At 44.6% G+C, this 20340-nt stretch overlaps 14 non-coding genes and 1 pseudogene across 14 annotated transcripts; all 15 read left to right on the top strand.

The window, feature by feature from the left end:
- The first annotated feature begins 817 nt into the window (after positions 1-817).
- On the top strand, positions 818-1018 carry LOC141213192 (U2 spliceosomal RNA; annotated as a pseudogene).
- A 1115-nt stretch (positions 1019-2133) lies between these two features.
- LOC141213131 (U2 spliceosomal RNA) lies at positions 2134-2324 on the top strand. The gene has a single exon (XR_012282708.1). It is a non-coding gene; the product is annotated as a U2 spliceosomal RNA (small nuclear RNA).
- Positions 2325-3439: 1115 nt separating this feature from the next.
- Positions 3440-3630, top strand: LOC141212942 (U2 spliceosomal RNA). Its single transcript, XR_012282523.1, has one exon. It is a non-coding gene; the product is annotated as a U2 spliceosomal RNA (small nuclear RNA).
- Positions 3631-4745: 1115 nt separating this feature from the next.
- On the top strand, positions 4746-4936 carry LOC141213082 (U2 spliceosomal RNA). The gene has a single exon (XR_012282660.1). It is a non-coding gene; the product is annotated as a U2 spliceosomal RNA (small nuclear RNA).
- A 1115-nt stretch (positions 4937-6051) lies between these two features.
- LOC141213089 (U2 spliceosomal RNA) lies at positions 6052-6242 on the top strand. Its single transcript, XR_012282667.1, has one exon. It is a non-coding gene; the product is annotated as a U2 spliceosomal RNA (small nuclear RNA).
- A 1118-nt stretch (positions 6243-7360) lies between these two features.
- LOC141213081 (U2 spliceosomal RNA) lies at positions 7361-7551 on the top strand. The gene has a single exon (XR_012282659.1). It is a non-coding gene; the product is annotated as a U2 spliceosomal RNA (small nuclear RNA).
- A 1115-nt stretch (positions 7552-8666) lies between these two features.
- LOC141213079 (U2 spliceosomal RNA) lies at positions 8667-8857 on the top strand. Its single transcript, XR_012282657.1, has one exon. It is a non-coding gene; the product is annotated as a U2 spliceosomal RNA (small nuclear RNA).
- Positions 8858-9972: 1115 nt separating this feature from the next.
- LOC141212941 (U2 spliceosomal RNA) lies at positions 9973-10163 on the top strand. Its single transcript, XR_012282522.1, has one exon. It is a non-coding gene; the product is annotated as a U2 spliceosomal RNA (small nuclear RNA).
- Positions 10164-11278: 1115 nt separating this feature from the next.
- Positions 11279-11469, top strand: LOC141212940 (U2 spliceosomal RNA). Its single transcript, XR_012282521.1, has one exon. It is a non-coding gene; the product is annotated as a U2 spliceosomal RNA (small nuclear RNA).
- A 1115-nt stretch (positions 11470-12584) lies between these two features.
- LOC141212939 (U2 spliceosomal RNA) lies at positions 12585-12775 on the top strand. Its single transcript, XR_012282520.1, has one exon. It is a non-coding gene; the product is annotated as a U2 spliceosomal RNA (small nuclear RNA).
- A 1115-nt stretch (positions 12776-13890) lies between these two features.
- On the top strand, positions 13891-14081 carry LOC141212938 (U2 spliceosomal RNA). Its single transcript, XR_012282519.1, has one exon. It is a non-coding gene; the product is annotated as a U2 spliceosomal RNA (small nuclear RNA).
- A 1115-nt stretch (positions 14082-15196) lies between these two features.
- Positions 15197-15387, top strand: LOC141212937 (U2 spliceosomal RNA). The gene has a single exon (XR_012282518.1). It is a non-coding gene; the product is annotated as a U2 spliceosomal RNA (small nuclear RNA).
- Positions 15388-16502: 1115 nt separating this feature from the next.
- LOC141212936 (U2 spliceosomal RNA) lies at positions 16503-16693 on the top strand. The gene has a single exon (XR_012282517.1). It is a non-coding gene; the product is annotated as a U2 spliceosomal RNA (small nuclear RNA).
- A 1115-nt stretch (positions 16694-17808) lies between these two features.
- LOC141213077 (U2 spliceosomal RNA) lies at positions 17809-17999 on the top strand. Its single transcript, XR_012282655.1, has one exon. It is a non-coding gene; the product is annotated as a U2 spliceosomal RNA (small nuclear RNA).
- A 1112-nt stretch (positions 18000-19111) lies between these two features.
- Positions 19112-19302, top strand: LOC141212949 (U2 spliceosomal RNA). Its single transcript, XR_012282530.1, has one exon. It is a non-coding gene; the product is annotated as a U2 spliceosomal RNA (small nuclear RNA).
- The last annotated feature ends 1038 nt before the right edge of the window (positions 19303-20340 follow it).

Genomic DNA, 20340 nt, shown 5'->3' with positions numbered 1-20340 from the left:
TTAAGTGTCCTGTATGGTATGGTTGTGTTGAGAAATTTGTAAGGAAGTATGATTTGTTGTCCGTTAACATGAGTGATTTTAGGCAAAAGAAGAAAGTCATTAGGATGGTGCGTGAGCGTGAGGTGGTATGTAATATCAATGGGTTGAGAGGGGAGGAAGTAACCGAGATGTGGAGAAAATTAAGTATAGATGGTGTGACTAACAGACAGAGAGATATCGCTTGGATGATATTGCATGACATTTTGCCTGTTAGAGATGTGCAAAAGAAGAGGGATTTAGTTAAATCTGAGGTATGCCCGAGGGATGGATGTGGTTTGAGAGAGCATGTTAGACATATGGTATGGGATTGTGATTTTGCATATGATGTATGGAAGGGTATAGGGGGACTTTGCAAGGAATTGGTGGGTGTAAAGTATGTTAATTGGAAACTTGCTATGTTTGGGATGGGTGCATGTAGTAGAATTAAGGATAGGATTTTATGGTTGTTGGTGGTGTGTGTAATTGAAAGTTTGTGGGATGCGAGGAATTTGTTAGTTTTTAAAAGGAAGAAAATGTCAGTTAATGAATGTTTGAGATTGATTCTGTCACGTATGTATGTAATATACCTCTGGGATCAGGAACGTGGAAGTATTATAGATGCTGAAGGGATCTGGAAGTTTAAAAAGTGGAGGTTTTTGGTAAAGTTTAATTAGTAGTGTATAATGTACCTGATGATAAGGTTTGGTTTTATTTTTGATTATATACCAAGTGTGATGAAAGGCTAAGTGTCAATGAAAGGCTTTTGTAAGTCGATTTGATTGAGCTTATGCTCCGGCCTATCTGATTTGGTTAAAAAGAAAAGAAAAAAAAAAAAAAAAAAAAAAAATCTGTTCTTATCAGTTTAATATCTGATACGTCCCCTATCTGGGGACCATATATTAAATGGATTTTTAGAACAGGGAGATGGAAAAAGAGCTTGCTCTGTCCACTCCACGCATTGACCTGGTATTGCAGTATCTCCAGGACCGGTGCACCCCTTCTTTAATGCAGTTTCTAAAATCAGAAAGAATTGAATTCAATGTTTTTTGTTCATTTTGCTTGTTTGTCGGATTTTGGGATGGACTCTTTGGCTTTGCTTTTCTTCTCCTCATTGGATTTTTCATGTTCAAAGTTGCAGAAGCCAGATTACAAGCTCATTTTGGTTCAACTTCAGCAACTGTGCATTGCATTGCCATGTAATGTGATGCAATGCTATCTTTCTAGCTCTCCCTTTTTACTTCCTTTTGGATAAACAGACATATTAGGCAAGCATTTTGGAGCTTTCACCTAAATAACTACAGGTGGTGAGATAAGCTGCACAATATAATTGACCTTTCAGTATATTGTTGCACACACACCATCTATTTAGCAAATGCCCTTGTTATCAACAGCAGCCTTTTAAACTCACCTGAGCTAACAGGTATGTGCGCTGGTTACTCTGCTGCGCTTAAAATTTCTTTTTTGGTTTGCTACAATGCCTTTTCTGAAACGTTGTCTCCCTCTGCTGGAACACTGACTTCTTTCATTTAATGCTAGCAGACTATAAAAGAGAACCCAACCCAAAAAGTTTGGTTGATTAGTCTGTGGCATTCTGTTAAACTGTTGCTTATGGCGGTCTCTGTGAGCTTCTCAGCGACATTCAGCCAGCCAGGTATCCTGCCTGCTGTAGATGGAATGTGGCAATGGAACGCTGGCTGCGCGTGTCATAATAGGCTCTGAGCCTTTATATACCTGTGCACAGCAGCAGCCACCTTCAGTCTGCTGCTGGACAGCCAGCAGCAGCAGCAGCAGGAGAGGTATGTAATCAGGAGCCCTCCTGCTAAGGGTAGACAGCTGCTCGTTCCACCCCACCCCCCGCCTTAATTGGTTCTCCTCCCTTCCAACGGTGTTGAGGCGGGTGGGAACAGCAGGGGGTGAAGGTGCTGTGTTTAAAGAGGTGGAGTTATGCAGATCTAAAACGCGTGGATTGCAGCAGCAGCAAGCCGAAAAGTGCAGGCATGTAAGGGATCTAGAGGTTGACAACATGTCTTCTTAACGGGAGTCCAGGAGCTCATCTCCACAAATGGACTTTTCAGGATCCTTGGGTGGCTCCGTAGTTTGAAACCAATTCTGGTTATCGCTTCTCGGCCTTTTGGCTAAGATCAAGTGTAGTATCTGTTCTTATCAGTTTAATATCTGATACGTCCCCTATCTGGGGACCATATATTAAATGGATTTTTAGAACAGGGAGATGGAAAAAGAGCTTGCTCTGTCCACTCCACGCATTGACCTGCTATTGCAGTATCTCCAGGACCGGTGCACCCCTTCTTTAATGCAGTTTCTAAAATCAGAAAGAATTGAATTCAATGTTTTTTGTTCATTTTGCTTGTTTGTCGGATTTTGGGATGGACTCTTTGGCTTTGCTTTTCTTCTCCTCATTGGATTTTTCATGTTCAAAGTTGCAGAAGCCAGATTACAAGCTCATTTTGGTTCAACTTCAGCAACTGTGCATTGCATTGCCATGTAATGTGATGCAATGCTATCTTTCTAGCTCTCCCTTTTTACTTCCTTTTGGATAAACAGACATATTAGGCAAGCATTTTGGAGCTTTCACCTAAATAACTACAGGTGGTGAGATAAGCTGCACAATATAATTGACCTTTCAGTATATTGTTGCACACACACCATCTATTTAGCAAATGCCCTTGTTATCAACAGCAGCCTTTTAAACTCACCTGAGCTAACAGGTATGTGCGCTGGTTTCTCTGCTGCGCTTAAAATTTCTTTTTTGGTTTGCTACAATGCCTTTTCTGAAACGTTGTCTCCCTCTGCTGGAACACTGACTTCTTTCATTTAATGCCTGCAGACTATAAAAGAGAACCCAACCCAAAAAGTTTGGTTGATTAGTCTGTGGCATTCTGTTAAACTGTTGCTTATGGCGGTCTCTGTGAGCTTCTCAGCGACATTCAGCCAGCCAGGTATCCTGCCTGCAGTAGATGGAATGTGGCAATGGAACGCTGGCTGCGCGTGTCATAATAGGCTCTGAGCCTTTATATACCTGTGCACAGCAGCAGCCACCTTCAGTCTGCTGCTGGACAGCCAGCAGCAGCAGCAGCAGGAGAGGTATGTAATCAGGAGCCCTCCTGCTAAGGGTAGACAGCTGCTCGTTCCACCCCACCCCCCGCCTTAATTGGTTCTCCTCCCTTCCAACGGTGTTGAGGCGGGTGGGAACAGCAGGGGGTGAAGGTGCTGTGTTTAAAGAGGTGGAGTTATGCAGATCTAAAACGCGTGGATTGCAGCAGCAGCAAGCCGAAAAGTGCAGGCATGTAAGGGATCTAGAGGTTGACAACATGTCTTCTTAACGGGAGTCCAGGAGCTCATCTCCACAAATGGACTTTTCAGGATCCTTGGGTGGCTCCGTAGTTTGAAACCAATTCTGGTTATCGCTTCTCGGCCTTTTGGCTAAGATCAAGTGTAGTATCTGTTCTTATCAGTTTAATATCTGATACGTCCCCTATCTGGGGACCATATATTAAATGGATTTTTAGAACAGGGAGATGGAAAAAGAGCTTGCTCTGTCCACTCCACGCATTGACCTGGTATTGCAGTATCTCCAGGACCGGTGCACCCCTTCTTTAATGCAGTTTCTAAAATCAGAAAGAATTGAATTCAATGTTTTTTGTTCATTTTGCTTGTTTGTCGGATTTTGGGATGGACTCTTTGGCTTTGCTTTTCTTCTCCTCATTGGATTTTTCATGTTCAAAGTTGCAGAAGCCAGATTACAAGCTCATTTTGGTTCAACTTCAGCAACTGTGCATTGCATTGCCATGTAATGTGATGCAATGCTATCTTTCTAGCTCTCCCTTTTTACTTCCTTTTGGATAAACAGACATATTAGGCAAGCATTTTGGAGCTTTCACCTAAATAACTACAGGTGGTGAGATAAGCTGCACAATATAATTGACCTTTCAGTATATTGTTGCACACACACCATCTATTTAGCAAATGCCCTTGTTATCAACAGCAGCCTTTTAAACTCACCTGAGCTAACAGGTATGTGCGCTGGTTTCTCTGCTGCGCTTAAAATTTCTTTTTTGGTTTGCTACAATGCCTTTTCTGAAACGTTGTCTCCTTCTGCTGGAACACTGACTTCTTTCATTTAATGCCTGCAGACTATAAAAGAGAACCCAACCCAAAAAGTTTGGTTGATTAGTCTGTGGCATTCTGTTAAACTGTTGCTTATGGCGGTCTCTGTGAGCTTCTCAGCGACATTCAGCCAGCCAGGTATCCTGCCTGCAGTAGATGGAATGTGGCAATGGAACGCTGGCTGCGCGTGTCATAATAGGCTCTGAGCCTTTATATACCTGTGCACAGCAGCAGCCACCTTCAGTCTGCTGCTGGACAGCCAGCAGCAGCAGCAGCAGGAGAGGTATGTAATCAGGAGCCCTCCTGCTAAGGGTAGACAGCTGCTCGTTCCACCCCACCCCCCGCCTTAATTGGTTCTCCTCCCTTCCAATGGTGTTGAGGCGGGTGGGAACAGCAGGGGGTGAAGGTGCTGTGTTTAAAGAGGTGGAGTTATGCAGATCTAAAACGCGTGGATTGCAGCAGCAGCAAGCCGAAAAGTGCAGGCATGTAAGGGATCTAGAGGTTGACAACATGTCTTCTTAACGGGAGTCCAGGAGCTCATCTCCACAAATGGACTTTTCAGGATCCTTGGGTGGCTCCGTAGTTTGAAACCAATTCTGGTTATCGCTTCTCGGCCTTTTGGCTAAGATCAAGTGTAGTATCTGTTCTTATCAGTTTAATATCTGATACGTCCCCTATCTGGGGACCATATATCAAATGGATTTTTAGAACAGGGAGATGGAAAAAGAGCTTGCTCTGTCCACTCCACGCATTGACCTGGTATTGCAGTATCTCCAGGACCGGTGCACCCCTTCTTTAATGCAGTTTCTAAAATCAGAAAGAATTGAATTCAATGTTTTTTGTTCATTTTGCTTGTTTGTCGGATTTTGGGATGGACTCTTTGGCTTTGCTTTTCTTCTCCTCATTGGATTTTTCATGTTCAAAGTTGCAGAAGCCAGATTACAAGCTCATTTTGGTTCAACTTCAGCAACTGTGCATTGCATTGCCATGTAATGTGATGCAATGCTATCTTTCTAGCTCTCCCTTTTTACTTCCTTTTGGATAAACAGACATATTAGGCAAGCATTTTGGAGCTTTCACCTAAATAACTACAGGTGGTGAGATAAGCTGCACAATATAATTGACCTTTCAGTATATTGTTGCACACACACCATCTATTTAGCAAATGCCCTTGTTATCAACAGCAGCCTTTTAAACTCACCTGAGCTAACAGGTATGTGCGCTGGTTACTCTGCTGCGCTTAAAATTTCTTTTTTGGTTTGCTACAATGCCTTTTCTGAAACGTTGTCTCCCTCTGCTGGAACACTGACTTCTTTCATTTAATGCCTGCAGACTATAAAAGAGAACCCAACCCAAAAAGTTTGGTTGATTAGTCTGTGGCATTCTGTTAAACTGTTGCTTATGGCGGTCTCTGTGAGCTTCTCAGCGACATTCAGCCAGCCAGGTATCCTGCCTGCAGTAGATGGAATGTGGCAATGGAACGCTGGCTGCGCGTGTCATAATAGGCTCTGAGCCTTTATATACCTGTGCACAGCAGCAGCCACCTTCAGTCTGCTGCTGGACAGCCAGCAGCAGCAGCAGCAGGAGAGGTATGTAATCAGGAGCCCTCCTGCTAAGGGTAGACAGCTGCTCGTTCCACCCCACCCCCCGCCTTAATTGGTTCTCCTCCCTTCCAACGGTGTTGAGGCGGGTGGGAACAGCAGGGGGTGAAGGTGCTGTGTTTAAAGAGGTGGAGTTATGCAGATCTAAAACGCGTGGATTGCAGCAGCAGCAAGCCGAAAAGTGCAGGCATGTAAGGGATCTAGAGGTTGACAACATGTCTTCTTAACGGGAGTCCAGGAGCTCATCTCCACAAATGGACTTTTCAGGATCCTTGGGTGGCTCCGTAGTTTGAAACCAATTCTGGTTATCGCTTCTCGGCCTTTTGGCTAAGATCAAGTGTAGTATCTGTTCTTATCAGTTTAATATCTGATACGTCCCCTATCTGGGGACCATATATTAAATGGATTTTTAGAACAGGGAGATGGAAAAAGAGCTTGCTCTGTCCACTCCACGCATTGACCTGGTATTGCAGTATCTCCAGGACCGGTGCACCCCTGCTTTAATGCAGTTTCTAAAATCAGAAAGAATTGAATTCAATGTTTTTTGTTCATTTTGCTTGTTTGTCGGATTTTGGGATGGACTCTTTGGCTTTGCTTTTCTTCTCCTCATTGGATTTTTCATGTTCAAAGTTGCAGAAGCCAGATTACAAGCTCATTTTGGTTCAACTTCAGCAACTGTGCATTGCATTGCCATGTAATGTGATGCAATGCTATCTTTCTAGCTCTCCCTTTTTACTTCCTTTTGGATAAACAGACATATTAGGCAAGCATTTTGGAGCTTTCACCTAAATAACTACAGGTGGTGAGATAAGCTGCACAATATAATTGACCTTTCAGTATATTGTTGCACACACACCATCTATTTAGCAAATGCCCTTGTTATCAACAGCAGCCTTTTAAACTCACCTGAGCTAACAGGTATGTGCGCTGGTTACTCTGCTGCGCTTAAAATTTCTTTTTTGGTTTGCTACAATGCCTTTTCTGAAACGTTGTCTCCCTCTGCTGGAACACTGACTTCTTTCATTTAATGCCTGCAGACTATAAAAGAGAACCCAACCCAAAAAGTTTGGTTGATTAGTCTGTGGCATTCTGTTAAACTGTTGCTTATGGCGGTCTCTGTGAGCTTCTCAGCGACATTCAGCCAGCCAGGTATCCTGCCTGCAGTAGATGGAATGTGGCAATGGAACGCTGGCTGCGCGTGTCATAATAGGCTCTGAGCCTTTATATACCTGTGCACAGCAGCAGCCACCTTCAGTCTGCTGCTGGACAGCCAGCAGCAGCAGCAGCAGCAGGAGAGGTATGTAATCAGGAGCCCTCCTGCTAAGGGTAGACAGCTGCTCGTTCCACCCCACCCCCCGCCTTAATTGGTTCTCCTCCCTTCCAACGGTGTTGAGGCGGGTGGGAACAGCAGGGGGTGAAGGTGCTGTGTTTAAAGAGGTGGAGTTATGCAGATCTAAAACGCGTGGATTGCAGCAGCAGCAAGCCGAAAAGTGCAGGCATGTAAGGGATCTAGAGGTTGACAACATGTCTTCTTAACGGGAGTCCAGGAGCTCATCTCCACAAATGGACTTTTCAGGATCCTTGGGTGGCTCCGTAGTTTGAAACCAATTCTGGTTATCGCTTCTCGGCCTTTTGGCTAAGATCAAGTGTAGTATCTGTTCTTATCAGTTTAATATCTGATACGTCCCCTATCTGGGGACCATATATCAAATGGATTTTTAGAACAGGGAGATGGAAAAAGAGCTTGCTCTGTCCACTCCACGCATTGACCTGGTATTGCAGTATCTCCAGGACCGGTGCACCCCTTCTTTAATGCAGTTTCTAAAATCAGAAAGAATTGAATTCAATGTTTTTTGTTCATTTTGCTTGTTTGTCGGATTTTGGGATGGACTCTTTGGCTTTGCTTTTCTTCTCCTCATTGGATTTTTCATGTTCAAAGTTGCAGAAGCCAGATTACAAGCTCATTTTGGTTCAACTTCAGCAACTGTGCATTGCATTGCCATGTAATGTGATGCAATGCTATCTTTCTAGCTCTCCCTTTTTACTTCCTTTTGGATAAACAGACATATTAGGCAAGCATTTTGGAGCTTTCACCTAAATAACTACAGGTGGTGAGATAAGCTGCACAATATAATTGACCTTTCAGTATATTGTTGCACACACACCATCTATTTAGCAAATGCCCTTGTTATCAACAGCAGCCTTTTAAACTCACCTGAGCTAACAGGTATGTGCGCTGGTTACTCTGCTGCGCTTAAAATTTCTTTTTTGGTTTGCTACAATGCCTTTTCTGAAACGTTGTCTCCCTCTGCTGGAACACTGACTTCTTTCATTTAATGCCTGCAGACTATAAAAGAGAACCCAACCCAAAAAGTTTGGTTGATTAGTCTGTGGCATTCTGTTAAACTGTTGCTTATGGCGGTCTCTGTGAGCTTCTCAGCGACATTCAGCCAGCCAGGTATCCTGCCTGCAGTAGATGGAATGTGGCAATGGAACGCTGGCTGCGCGTGTCATAATAGGCTCTGAGCCTTTATATACCTGTGCACAGCAGCAGCCACCTTCAGTCTGCTGCTGGACAGCCAGCAGCAGCAACAGCAGGAGAGGTATGTAATCAGGAGCCCTCCTGCTAAGGGTAGACAGCTGCTCGTTCCACCCCACCCCCCGCCTTAATTGGTTCTCCTCCCTTCCAACGGTGTTGAGGCGGGTGGGAACAGCAGGGGGTGAAGGTGCTGTGTTTAAAGAGGTGGAGTTATGCAGATCTAAAACGCGTGGATTGCAGCAGCAGCAAGCCGAAAAGTGCAGGCATGTAAGGGATCTAGAGGTTGACAACATGTGTTCTTAACGGGAGTCCAGGAGCTCATCTCCACAAATGGACTTTTCAGGATCCTTGGGTGGCTCCGTAGTTTGAAACCAATTCTGGTTATCGCTTCTCGGCCTTTTGGCTAAGATCAAGTGTAGTATCTGTTCTTATCAGTTTAATATCTGATACGTCCCCTATCTGGGGACCATATATCAAATGGATTTTTAGAACAGGGAGATGGAAAAAGAGCTTGCTCTGTCCACTCCACGCATTGACCTGGTATTGCAGTATCTCCAGGACCGGTGCACCCCTTCTTTAATGCAGTTTCTAAAATCAGAAAGAATTGAATTCAATGTTTTTTGTTCATTTTGCTTGTTTGTCGGATTTTGGGATGGACTCTTTGGCTTTGCTTTTCTTCTCCTCATTGGATTTTTCATGTTCAAAGTTGCAGAAGCCAGATTACAAGCTCATTTTGGTTCAACTTCAGCAACTGTGCATTGCATTGCCATGTAATGTGATGCAATGCTATCTTTCTAGCTCTCCCTTTTTACTTCCTTTTGGATAAACAGACATATTAGGCAAGCATTTTGGAGCTTTCACCTAAATAACTACAGGTGGTGAGATAAGCTGCACAATATAATTGACCTTTCAGTATATTGTTGCACACACACCATCTATTTAGCAAATGCCCTTGTTATCAACAGCAGCCTTTTAAACTCACCTGAGCTAACAGGTATGTGCGCTGGTTACTCTGCTGCGCTTAAAATTTCTTTTTTGGTTTGCTACAATGCCTTTTCTGAAACGTTGTCTCCCTCTGCTGGAACACTGACTTCTTTCATTTAATGCCTGCAGACTATAAAAGAGAACCCAACCCAAAAAGTTTGGTTGATTAGTCTGTGGCATTCTGTTAAACTGTTGCTTATGGCGGTCTCTGTGAGCTTCTCAGCGACATTCAGCCAGCCAGGTATCCTGCCTGCAGTAGATGGAATGTGGCAATGGAACGCTGGCTGCGCGTGTCATAATAGGCTCTGAGCCTTTATATACCTGTGCACAGCAGCAGCCACCTTCAGTCTGCTGCTGGACAGCCAGCAGCAGCAGCAGCAGGAGAGGTATGTAATCAGGAGCCCTCCTGCTAAGGGTAGACAGCTGCTCGTTCCACCCCACCCCCCGCCTTAATTGGTTCTCCTCCCTTCCAACGGTGTTGAGGCGGGTGGGAACAGCAGGGGGTGAAGGTGCTGTGTTTAAAGAGGTGGAGTTATGCAGATCTAAAACGCGTGGATTGCAGCAGCAGCAAGCCGAAAAGTGCAGGCATGTAAGGGATCTAGAGGTTGACAACATGTCTTCTTAACGGGAGTCCAGGAGCTCATCTCCACAAATGGACTTTTCAGGATCCTTGGGTGGCTCCGTAGTTTGAAACCAATTCTGGTTATCGCTTCTCGGCCTTTTGGCTAAGATCAAGTGTAGTATCTGTTCTTATCAGTTTAATATCTGATACGTCCCCTATCTGGGGACCATATATTAAATGGATTTTTAGAACAGGGAGATGGAAAAAGAGCTTGCTCTGTCCACTCCACGCATTGACCTGGTATTGCAGTATCTCCAGGACCGGTGCACCCCTTCTTTAATGCAGTTTCTAAAATCAGAAAGAATTGAATTCAATGTTTTTTGTTCATTTTGCTTGTTTGTCGGATTTTGGGATGGACTCTTTGGCTTTGCTTTTCTTCTCCTCATTGGATTTTTCATGTTCAAAGTTGCAGAAGCCAGATTACAAGCTCATTTTGGTTCAACTTCAGCAACTGTGCATTGCATTGCCATGTAATGTGATGCAATGCTATCTTTCTAGCTCTCCCTTTTTACTTCCTTTTGGATAAACAGACATATTAGGCAAGCATTTTGGAGCTTTCACCTAAATAACTACAGGTGGTGAGATAAGCTGCACAATATAATTGACCTTTCAGTATATTGTTGCACACACACCATCTATTTAGCAAATGCCCTTGTTATCAACAGCAGCCTTTTAAACTCACCTGAGCTAACAGGTATGTGCGCTGGTTACTCTGCTGCGCTTAAAATTTCTTTTTTGGTTTGCTACAATGCCTTTTCTGAAACGTTGTCTCCCTCTGCTGGAACACTGACTTCTTTCATTTAATGCCTGCAGACTATAAAAGAGAACCCAACCCAAAAAGTTTGGTTGATTAGTCTGTGGCATTCTGTTAAACTGTTGCTTATGGCGGTCTCTGTGAGCTTCTCAGCGACATTCAGCCAGCCAGGTATCCTGCCTGCAGTAGATGGAATGTGGCAATGGAACGCTGGCTGCACGTGTCATAATAGGCTCTGAGCCTTTATATACCTGTGCACAGCAGCAGCCACCTTCAGTCTGCTGCTGGACAGCCAGCAGCAGCAGCAGCAGGAGAGGTATGTAATCAGGAGCCCTCCTGCTAAGGGTAGACAGCTGCTCGTTCCACCCCACCCCCCGCCTTAATTGGTTCTCCTCCCTTCCAACGGTGTTGAGGCGGGTGGGAACAGCAGGGGGTGAAGGTGCTGTGTTTAAAGAGGTGGAGTTATGCAGATCTAAAACGCGTGGATTGCAGCAGCAGCAAGCCGAAAAGTGCAGGCATGTAAGGGATCTAGAGGTTGACAACATGTCTTCTTAACGGGAGTCCAGGAGCTCATCTCCACAAATGGACTTTTCAGGATCCTTGGGTGGCTCCGTAGTTTGAAACCAATTCTGGTTATCGCTTCTCGGCCTTTTGGCTAAGATCAAGTGTAGTATCTGTTCTTATCAGTTTAATATCTGATACGTCCCCTATCTGGGGACCATATATTAAATGGATTTTTAGAACAGGGAGATGGAAAAAGAGCTTGCTCTGTCCACTCCACGCATTGACCTGGTATTGCAGTATCTCCAGGACCGGTGCACCCCTTCTTTAATGCAGTTTCTAAAATCAGAAAGAATTGAATTCAATGTTTTTTGTTCATTTTGCTTGTTTGTCGGATTTTGGGATGGACTCTTTGGCTTTGCTTTTCTTCTCCTCATTGGATTTTTCATGTTCAAAGTTGCAGAAGCCAGATTACAAGCTCATTTTGGTTCAACTTCAGCAACTGTGCATTGCATTGCCATGTAATGTGATGCAATGCTATCTTTCTAGCTCTCCCTTTTTACTTCCTTTTGGATAAACAGACATATTAGGCAAGCATTTTGGAGCTTTCACCTAAATAACTACAGGTGGTGAGATAAGCTGCACAATATAATTGACCTTTCAGTATATTGTTGCACACACACCATCTATTTAGCAAATGCCCTTGTTATCAACAGCAGCCTTTTAAACTCACCTGAGCTAACAGGTATGTGCGCTGGTTACTCTGCTGCGCTTAAAATTTCTTTTTTGGTTTGCTACAATGCCTTTGCTGAAACGTTGTCTCCCTCTGCTGGAACACTGACTTCTTTCATTTAATGCCTGCAGACTATAAAAGAGAACCCAACCCAAAAAGTTTGGTTGATTAGTCTGTGGCATTCTGTTAAACTGTTGCTTATGGCGGTCTCTGTGAGCTTCTCAGCGACATTCAGCCAGCCAGGTATCCTGCCTGCAGTAGATGGAATGTGGCAATGGAACGCTGGCTGCGCGTGTCATAATAGGCTCTGAGCCTTTATATACCTGTGCACAGCAGCAGCCACCTTCAGTCTGCTGCTGGACAGCCAGCAGCAGCAGCAGCAGGAGAGGTATGTAATCAGGAGCCCTCCTGCTAAGGGTAGACAGCTGCTCGTTCCACCCCACCCCCCGCCTTAATTGGTTCTCCTCCCTTCCAACGGTGTTGAGGCGGGTGGGAACAGCAGAGGGTGAAGGTGCTGTGTTTAAAGAGGTGGAGTTATGCAGATCTAAAACGCGTGGATTGCAGCAGCAGCAAGCCGAAAAGTGCAGGCATGTAAGGGATCTAGAGGTTGACAACATGTCTTCTTAACGGGAGTCCAGGAGCTCATCTCCACAAATGGACTTTTCAGGATCCTTGGGTGGCTCCGTAGTTTGAAACCAATTCTGGTTATCGCTTCTCGGCCTTTTGGCTAAGATCAAGTGTAGTATCTGTTCTTATCAGTTTAATATCTGATACGTCCCCTATCTGGGGACCATATATTAAATGGATTTTTAGAACAGGGAGATGGAAAAAGAGCTTGCTCTGTCCACTCCACGCATTGACCTGGTATTGCAGTATCTCCAGGACCGGTGCACCCCTTCTTTAATGCAGTTTCTAAAATCAGAAAGAATTGAATTCAATGTTTTTTGTTCATTTTGCTTGTTTGTCGGATTTTGGGATGGACTCTTTGGCTTTGCTTTTCTTCTCCTCATTGGATTTTTCATGTTCAAAGTTGCAGAAGCCAGATTACAAGCTCATTTTGGTTCAACTTCAGCAACTGTGCATTGCATTGCCATGTAATGTGATGCAATGCTATCTTTCTAGCTCTCCCTTTTCACTTCCTTTTGGATAAACAGACATATTAGGCAAGCATTTTGGAGCTTTCACCTAAATAACTACAGGTGGTGAGATAAGCTGCACAATATAATTGACCTTTCAGTATATTGTTGCACACACACCATCTATTTAGCAAATGCCCTTGTTATCAACAGCAGCCTTTTAAACTCACCTGAGCTAACAGGTATGTGCGCTGGTTACTCTGCTGCGCTTAAAATTTCTTTTTTGGTTTGCTACAATGCCTTTTCTGAAACGTTGTCTCCCTCTGCTGGAACACTGACTTCTTTCATTTAATGCCTGCAGACTATAAAAGAGAACCCAACCCAAAAAGTTTGGTTGATTAGTCTGTGGCATTCTGTTAAACTGTTGCTTATGGCGGTCTCTGTGAGCTTCTCAGCGACATTCAGCCAGCCAGGTATCCTGCCTGCAGTAGATGGAATGTGGCAATGGAACGCTGGCTGCGCGTGTCATAATAGGCTCTGAGCCTTTATATACCTGTGCACAGCAGCAGCCACCTTCAGTCTGCTGCTGGACAGCCAGCAGCAGCAGCAGCAGGAGAGGTATGTAATCAGGAGCCCTCCTGCTAAGGGTAGACAGCTGCTCGTTCCACCCCACCCCCCGCCTTAATTGGTTCTCCTCCCTTCCAACGGTGTTGAGGCGGGTGGGAACAGCAGAGGGTGAAGGTGCTGTGTTTAAAGAGGTGGAGTTATGCAGATCTAAAACGCGTGGATTGCAGCAGCAGCAAGCCGAAAAGTGCAGGCATGTAAGGGATCTAGAGGTTGACAACATGTCTTCTTAACGGGAGTCCAGGAGCTCATCTCCACAAATGGACTTTTCAGGATCCTTGGGTGGCTCCGTAGTTTGAAACCAATTCTGGTTATCGCTTCTCGGCCTTTTGGCTAAGATCAAGTGTAGTATCTGTTCTTATCAGTTTAATATCTGATACGTCCCCTATCTGGGGACCATATATTAAATGGATTTTTAGAACAGGGAGATGGAAAAAGAGCTTGCTCTGTCCACTCCACGCATTGACCTGGTATTGCAGTATCTCCAGGACCGGTGCACCCCTTCTTTAATGCAGTTTCTAAAATCAGAAAGAATTGAATTCAATGTTTTTTGTTCATTTTGCTTGTTTGTCGGATTTTGGGATGGACTCTTTGGCTTTGCTTTTCTTCTCCTCATTGGATTTTTCATGTTCAAAGTTGCAGAAGCCAGATTACAAGCTCATTTTGGTTCAACTTCAGCAACTGTGCATTGCATTGCCATGTAATGTGATGCAATGCTATCTTTCTAGCTCTCCCGTTTTACTTCCTTTTGGATAAACAGACATATTAGGCAAGCATTTTGGAGCTTTCACCTAAATAACTACAGGTGGTGAGATAAGCTGCACAATATAATTGACCTTTCAGTATATTGTTGCACACACACCATCTATTTAGCAAATGCCCTTGTTATCAACAGCAGCCTTTTAAACTCACCTGAGCTAACAGGTATGTGCGCTGGTTACTCTGCTGCGCTTAAAATTTCTTTTTTGGTTTGCTACAATGCCTTTTCTGAAACGTTGTCTCCCTCTGCTGGAACACTGACTTCTTTCATTTAATGCCTGCAGACTATAAAAGAGAACCCAACCCAAAAAGTTTGGTTGATTAGTCTGTGGCATTCTGTTAAACTGTTGCTTATGGCGGTCTCTGTGAGCTTCTCAGCGACATTCAGCCAGCCAGGTATCCTGCCTGCAGTAGATGGAATGTGGCAATGGAACGCTGGCTGCGCATGTCATAATAGGCTCTGAGCCTTTATATACCTGTGCACAGCAGCAGCCACCTTCAGTCTGCTGCTGGACAGCCAGCAGCAGCAGCAGCAGGAGAGGTATGTAATCAGGAGCCCTCCTGCTAAGGGTAGACAGCTGCTCGTTCCACCCCACCCCCCGCCTTAATTTGTTCTCCTCCCTTCCAACGGTGTTGAGGCGGGTGGGAACAGCAGGGGGTGAAGGTGCTGTGTTTAAAGAGGTGGAGTTATGCAGATCTAAAACGCGTGGATTGCAGCAGCAGCAAGCCGAAAAGTGCAGGCATGTAAGGGATCTAGAGGTTGACAACATGTCTTCTTAACGGGAGTCCAGGAGCTCATCTCCACAAATGGACTTTTCAGGATCCTTGGGTGGCTCCGTAGTTTGAAACCAATTCTGGTTATCGCTTCTCGGCCTTTTGGCTAAGATCAAGTGTAGTATCTGTTCTTATCAGTTTAATATCTGATACGTCCCCTATCTGGGGACCATATATTAAATGGATTTTTAGAACAGGGAGATGGAAAAAGAGCTTGCTCTGTCCACTCCACGCATTGACCTGGTATTGCAGTATCTCCAGGACCGGTGCACCCCTTCTTTAATGCAGTTTCTAAAATCAGAAAGAATTTAATTCAATGTTTTTTGTTCATTTTGCTTGTTTGTCGGATTTTGGGATGGACTCTTTGGCTTTGCTTTTCTTCTCCTCATTGGATTTTTCATGTTCAAAGTTGCAGAAGCCAGATTACAAGCTCATTTTGGTTCAACTTCAGCAACTGTGCATTGCATTGCCATGTAATGTGATGCAATGCTATCTTTCTAGCTCTCCCTTTTTACTTCCTTTTGGATAAACAGACATATTAGGCAAGCATTTTGGAGCTTTCACCTAAATAACTACAGGTGGTGAGATAAGCTGCACAATATAATTGACCTTTCAGTATATTGTTGCACACACACCATCTATTTAGCAAATGCCCTTGTTATCAACAGCAGCCTTTTAAACTCACCTGAGCTAACAGGTATGTGCGCTGGTTACTCTGCTGCGCTTAAAATTTCTTTTTTGGTTTGCTACAATGCCTTTTCTGAAACGTTGTCTCCCTCTGCTGGAACACTGACTTCTTTCATTTAATGCCTGCAGACTATAAAAGAGAACCCAACCCAAAAAGTTTGGTTGATTAGTCTGTGGCATTCTGTTAAACTGTTGCTTATGGCGGTCTCTGTGAGCTTCTCAGCGACATTCAGCCAGCCAGGTATCCTGCCTGCAGTAGATGGAATGTGGCAATGGAACGCTGGCTGCGCGTGTCATAATAGGCTCTGAGCCTTTATATACCTGTGCACAGCAGCAGCCACCTTCAGTCTGCTGCTGGACAGCCAGCAGCAGCAGCAGCAGGAGAGGTATGTAATCAGGAGCCCTCCTGCTAAGGGTAGACAGCTGCTCGTTCCACCCCACCCCCCGCCTTAATTGGTTCTCCTCCCTTCCAACGGTGTTGAGGCGGGTGGGAACAGCAGGGGGTGAAGGTGCTGTGTTTAAAGAGGTGGAGTTATGCAGATCTAAAACGCGTGGATTGCAGCAGCAGCAAGCCGAAAAGTGCAGGCATGTAAGGGATCTAGAGGTTGACAACATGTCTTCTTAACGGGAGTCCAGGAGCTCATCTCCACAAATGGACTTTTCAGGATCCTTGGGTGGCTCCGTAGTTTGAAACCAATTCTGGTTATCGCTTCTCGGCCTTTTGGCTAAGATCAAGTGTAGTATCTGTTCTTATCAGTTTAATATCTGATACGTCCCCTATCTGGGGACCATATATTAAATGGATTTTTAGAACAGGGAGATGGAAAAAGAGCTTGCTCTGTCCACTCCACGCATTGACCTGGTATTGCAGTATCTCCAGGACCGGTGCACCCCTTCTTTAATGCAGTTTCTAAAATCAGAAAGAATTGAATTCAATGTTTTTTGTTCATTTTGCTTGTTTGTCGGATTTTGGGATGGACTCTTTGGCTTTGCTTTTCTTCTCCTCATTGGATTTTTCATGTTCAAAGTTGCAGAAGCCAGATTACAAGCTCATTTTGGTTCAACTTCAGCAACTGTGCATTGCATTGCCATGTAATGTGATGCAATGCTATCTTTCTAGCTCTCCCTTTTTACTTCCTTTTGGATAAACAGACATATTAGGCAAGCATTTTGGAGCTTTCACCTAAATAACTACAGGTGGTGAGATAAGCTGCACAATATAATTGACCTTTCAGTATATTGTTGCACACACACCATCTATTTAGCAAATGCCCTTGTTATCAACAGCAGCCTTTTAAACTCACCTGAGCTAACAGGTATGTGCGCTGGTTACTCTGCTGCGCTTAAAGTTTCTTTTTTGGTTTGCTACAATGCCTTTTCTGAAACGTTGTCTCCCTCTGCTGGAACACTGACTTCTTTCATTTAATGCCTGCAGACTATAAAAGAGAACCCAACCCAAAAAGTTTGGTTGATTAGTCTGTGGCATTCTGTTAAACTGTTGCTTATGGCGGTCTCTGTGAGCTTCTCAGCGACATTCAGCCAGCCAGGTATCCTGCCTGCAGTAGATGGAATGTGGCAATGGAACGCTGGCTGCGCGTGTCATAATAGGCTCTGAGCCTTTATATACCTGTGCACAGCAGCAGCCACCTTCAGTCTGCTGCTGGACAGCCAGCAGCAGCAGCAGCAGGAGAGGTATGTAATCAGGAGCCCTCCTGCTAAGGGTAGACAGCTGCTCGTTCCACCCCACCCCCCGCCTTAATTGGTTCTCCTCCCTTCCAACGGTGTTGAGGCGGGTGGGAACAGCAGGGGGTGAAGGTGCTGTGTTTAAAGAGGTGGAGTTATGCAGATCTAAAACGCGTGGATTGCAGCAGCAGCAAGCCGAAAAGTGCAGGCATGTAAGGGATCTAGAGGTTGACAACATGTCTTCTTAACGGGAGTCCAGGAGCTCATCTCCACAAATGGACTTTTCAGGATCCTTGGGTGGCTCCGTAGTTTGAAACCAATTCTGGTTATCGCTTCTCGGCCTTTTGGCTAAGATCAAGTGTAGTATCTGTTCTTATCAGTTTAATATCTGATACGTCCCCTATCTGGGGACCATATATTAAATGGATTTTTAGAACAGGGAGATGGAAAAAGAGCTTGCTCTGTCCACTCCACGCATTGACCTGGTATTGCAGTATCTCCAGGACTGGTGCACCCCTTCTTTAATGCAGTTTCTAAAATCAGAAAGAATTGAATTCAATGTTTTTTGTTCATTTTGCTTGTTTGTCGGATTTTGGGATGGACTCTTTGGCTTTGCTTTTCTTCTCCTCATTGGATTTTTCATGTTCAAAGTTGCAGAAGCCAGATTACAAGCTCATTTTGGTTCAACTTCAGCAACTGTGCATTGCATTGCCATGTAATGTGATGCAATGCTATCTTTCTAGCTCTCCCTTTTTACTTCCTTTTGGATAAACAGACATATTAGGCAAGCATTTTGGAGCTTTCACCTAAATAACTACAGGTGGTGAGATAAGCTGCACAATATAATTGACCTTTCAGTATATTGTTGCACACACACCATCTATTTAGCAAATGCCCTTGTTATCAACAGCAGCCTTTTAAACTCACCTGAGCTAACAGGTATGTGCGCTGGTTACTCTGCTGCGCTTAAAATTTCTTTTTTGGTTTGCTACAATGCCTTTTCTGAAACGTTGTCTCCCTCTGCTGGAAAACTGACTTCTTTCATTTAATGCCTGCAGACTATAAAAGAGAACCCAACCCAAAAAGTTTGGTTGATTAGTCTGTGGCATTCTGTTAAACTGTTGCTTATGGCGGTCTCTGTGAGCTTCTCAGCGACATTCAGCCAGCCAGGTATCCTGCCTGCAGTAGATGGAATGTGGCAATGGAACGCTGGCTGCGCGTGTCATAATAGGCTCTGAGCCTTTATATACCTGTGCACAGCAGCAGCCACCTTCAGTCTGCTGCTGGACAGCCAGCAGCAGCAGCAGGAGAGGTATGTAATCAGGAGCCCTCCTGCTAAGGGTAGACAGCTGCTCGTTCCACCCCACCCCCCGCCTTAATTGGTTCTCCTCCCTTCCAACGGTGTTGAGGCGGGTGGGAACAGCAGGGGGTGAAGGTGCTGTGTTTAAAGAGGTGGAGTTATGCAGATCTAAAACGCGTGGATTGCAGCAGCAGCAAGCCGAAAAGTGCAGGCATGTAAGGGATCTAGAGGTTGACAACATGTCTTCTTAACGGGAGTCCAGGAGCTCATCTCCACAAATGGACTTTTCAGGATCCTTGGGTGGCTCCGTAGTTTGAAACCAATTCTGGTTATCGCTTCTCGGCCTTTTGGCTAAGATCAAGTGTAGTATCTGTTCTTATCAGTTTAATATCTGATACGTCCCCTATCTGGGGACCATATATTAAATGGATTTTTAGAACAGGGAGATGGAAAAAGAGCTTGCTCTGTCAACTCCACGCATTGACCTGGTATTGCAGTATCTCCAGGACCGGTGCACCCCTTCTTTAATGCAGTTTCTAAAATCAGAAAGAATTGAATTCAATGTTTTTTGTTCATTTTGCTTGTTTGTCGGATTTTGGGATGGACTCTTTGGCTTTGCTTTTCTTCTCCTCATTGGATTTTTCATGTTCAAAGTTGCAGAAGCCAGATTACAAGCTCATTTTGGTTCAACTTCAGCAACTGTGCATTGCATTGCCATGTAATGTGATGCAATGCTATCTTTCTAGCTCTCCCTTTTTACTTCCTTTTGGATAAACAGACATATTAGGCAAGCATTTTGGAGCTTTCACCTAAATAACTACAGGTGGTGAGATAAGCTGCACAATATAATTGACCTTTCAGTATATTGTTGCACACACACCATCTATTTAGCAAATGCCCTTGTTATCAACAGCAGCCTTTTAAACTCACCTGAGCTAACAGGTATGTGCGCTGGTTACTCTGCTGCGCTTAAAATTTCTTTTTTGGTTTGCTACAATGCCTTTTCTGAAACGTTGTCTCCCTCTGCTGGAACACTGACTTCTTTCATTTAATGCCTGCAGACTATAAAAGAGAACCCAACCAAAAAAGTTTGGTTGATTAGTCTGTGGCATTCTGTTAAACTGTTGCTTATGGCGGTCTCTGTGAGCTTCTCAGCGACATTCAGCCAGCCAGGTATCCTGCCTGCAGTAGATGGAATGTGGCAATGGAACGCTGGCTGCGCGTGTCATAATAGGCTCTGAGCCTTTATATACCTGTGCACAGCAGCAGCCACCTTCAGTCTGCTGCTGGACAGCCAGCAGCAGCAGCAGCAGGAGAGGTATGTAATCAGGAGCCCTCCTGCTAAGGGTAGACAGCTGCTCGTTCCACCCCACCCCCCGCCTTAATTGGTTCTCCTCCCTTCCAACGGTGTTGAGGCGGGTGGGAACAGCAGGGGGTGAAGGTGCTGTGTTTAAAGAGGTGGAGTTATGCAGATCTAAAACGCGTGGATTGCAGCAGCAGCAAGCCGAAAAGTGCAGGCATGTAAGGGATCTAGAGGTTGACAACATGTCTTCTTAACGG

Source organism: Phyllobates terribilis, unplaced genomic scaffold (assembly GCF_046119375.1).
Source record: "Phyllobates terribilis strain yellow unplaced genomic scaffold, ASM4611937v1 Scaffold_187__1_contigs__length_3656778, whole genome shotgun sequence".
Taxonomy (NCBI): Eukaryota; Metazoa; Chordata; class Amphibia; order Anura; family Dendrobatidae; genus Phyllobates; species Phyllobates terribilis.
Note: the sequence above shows the minus strand (reverse complement) of the source record. Positions and strands in the feature narration are given on the sequence as shown.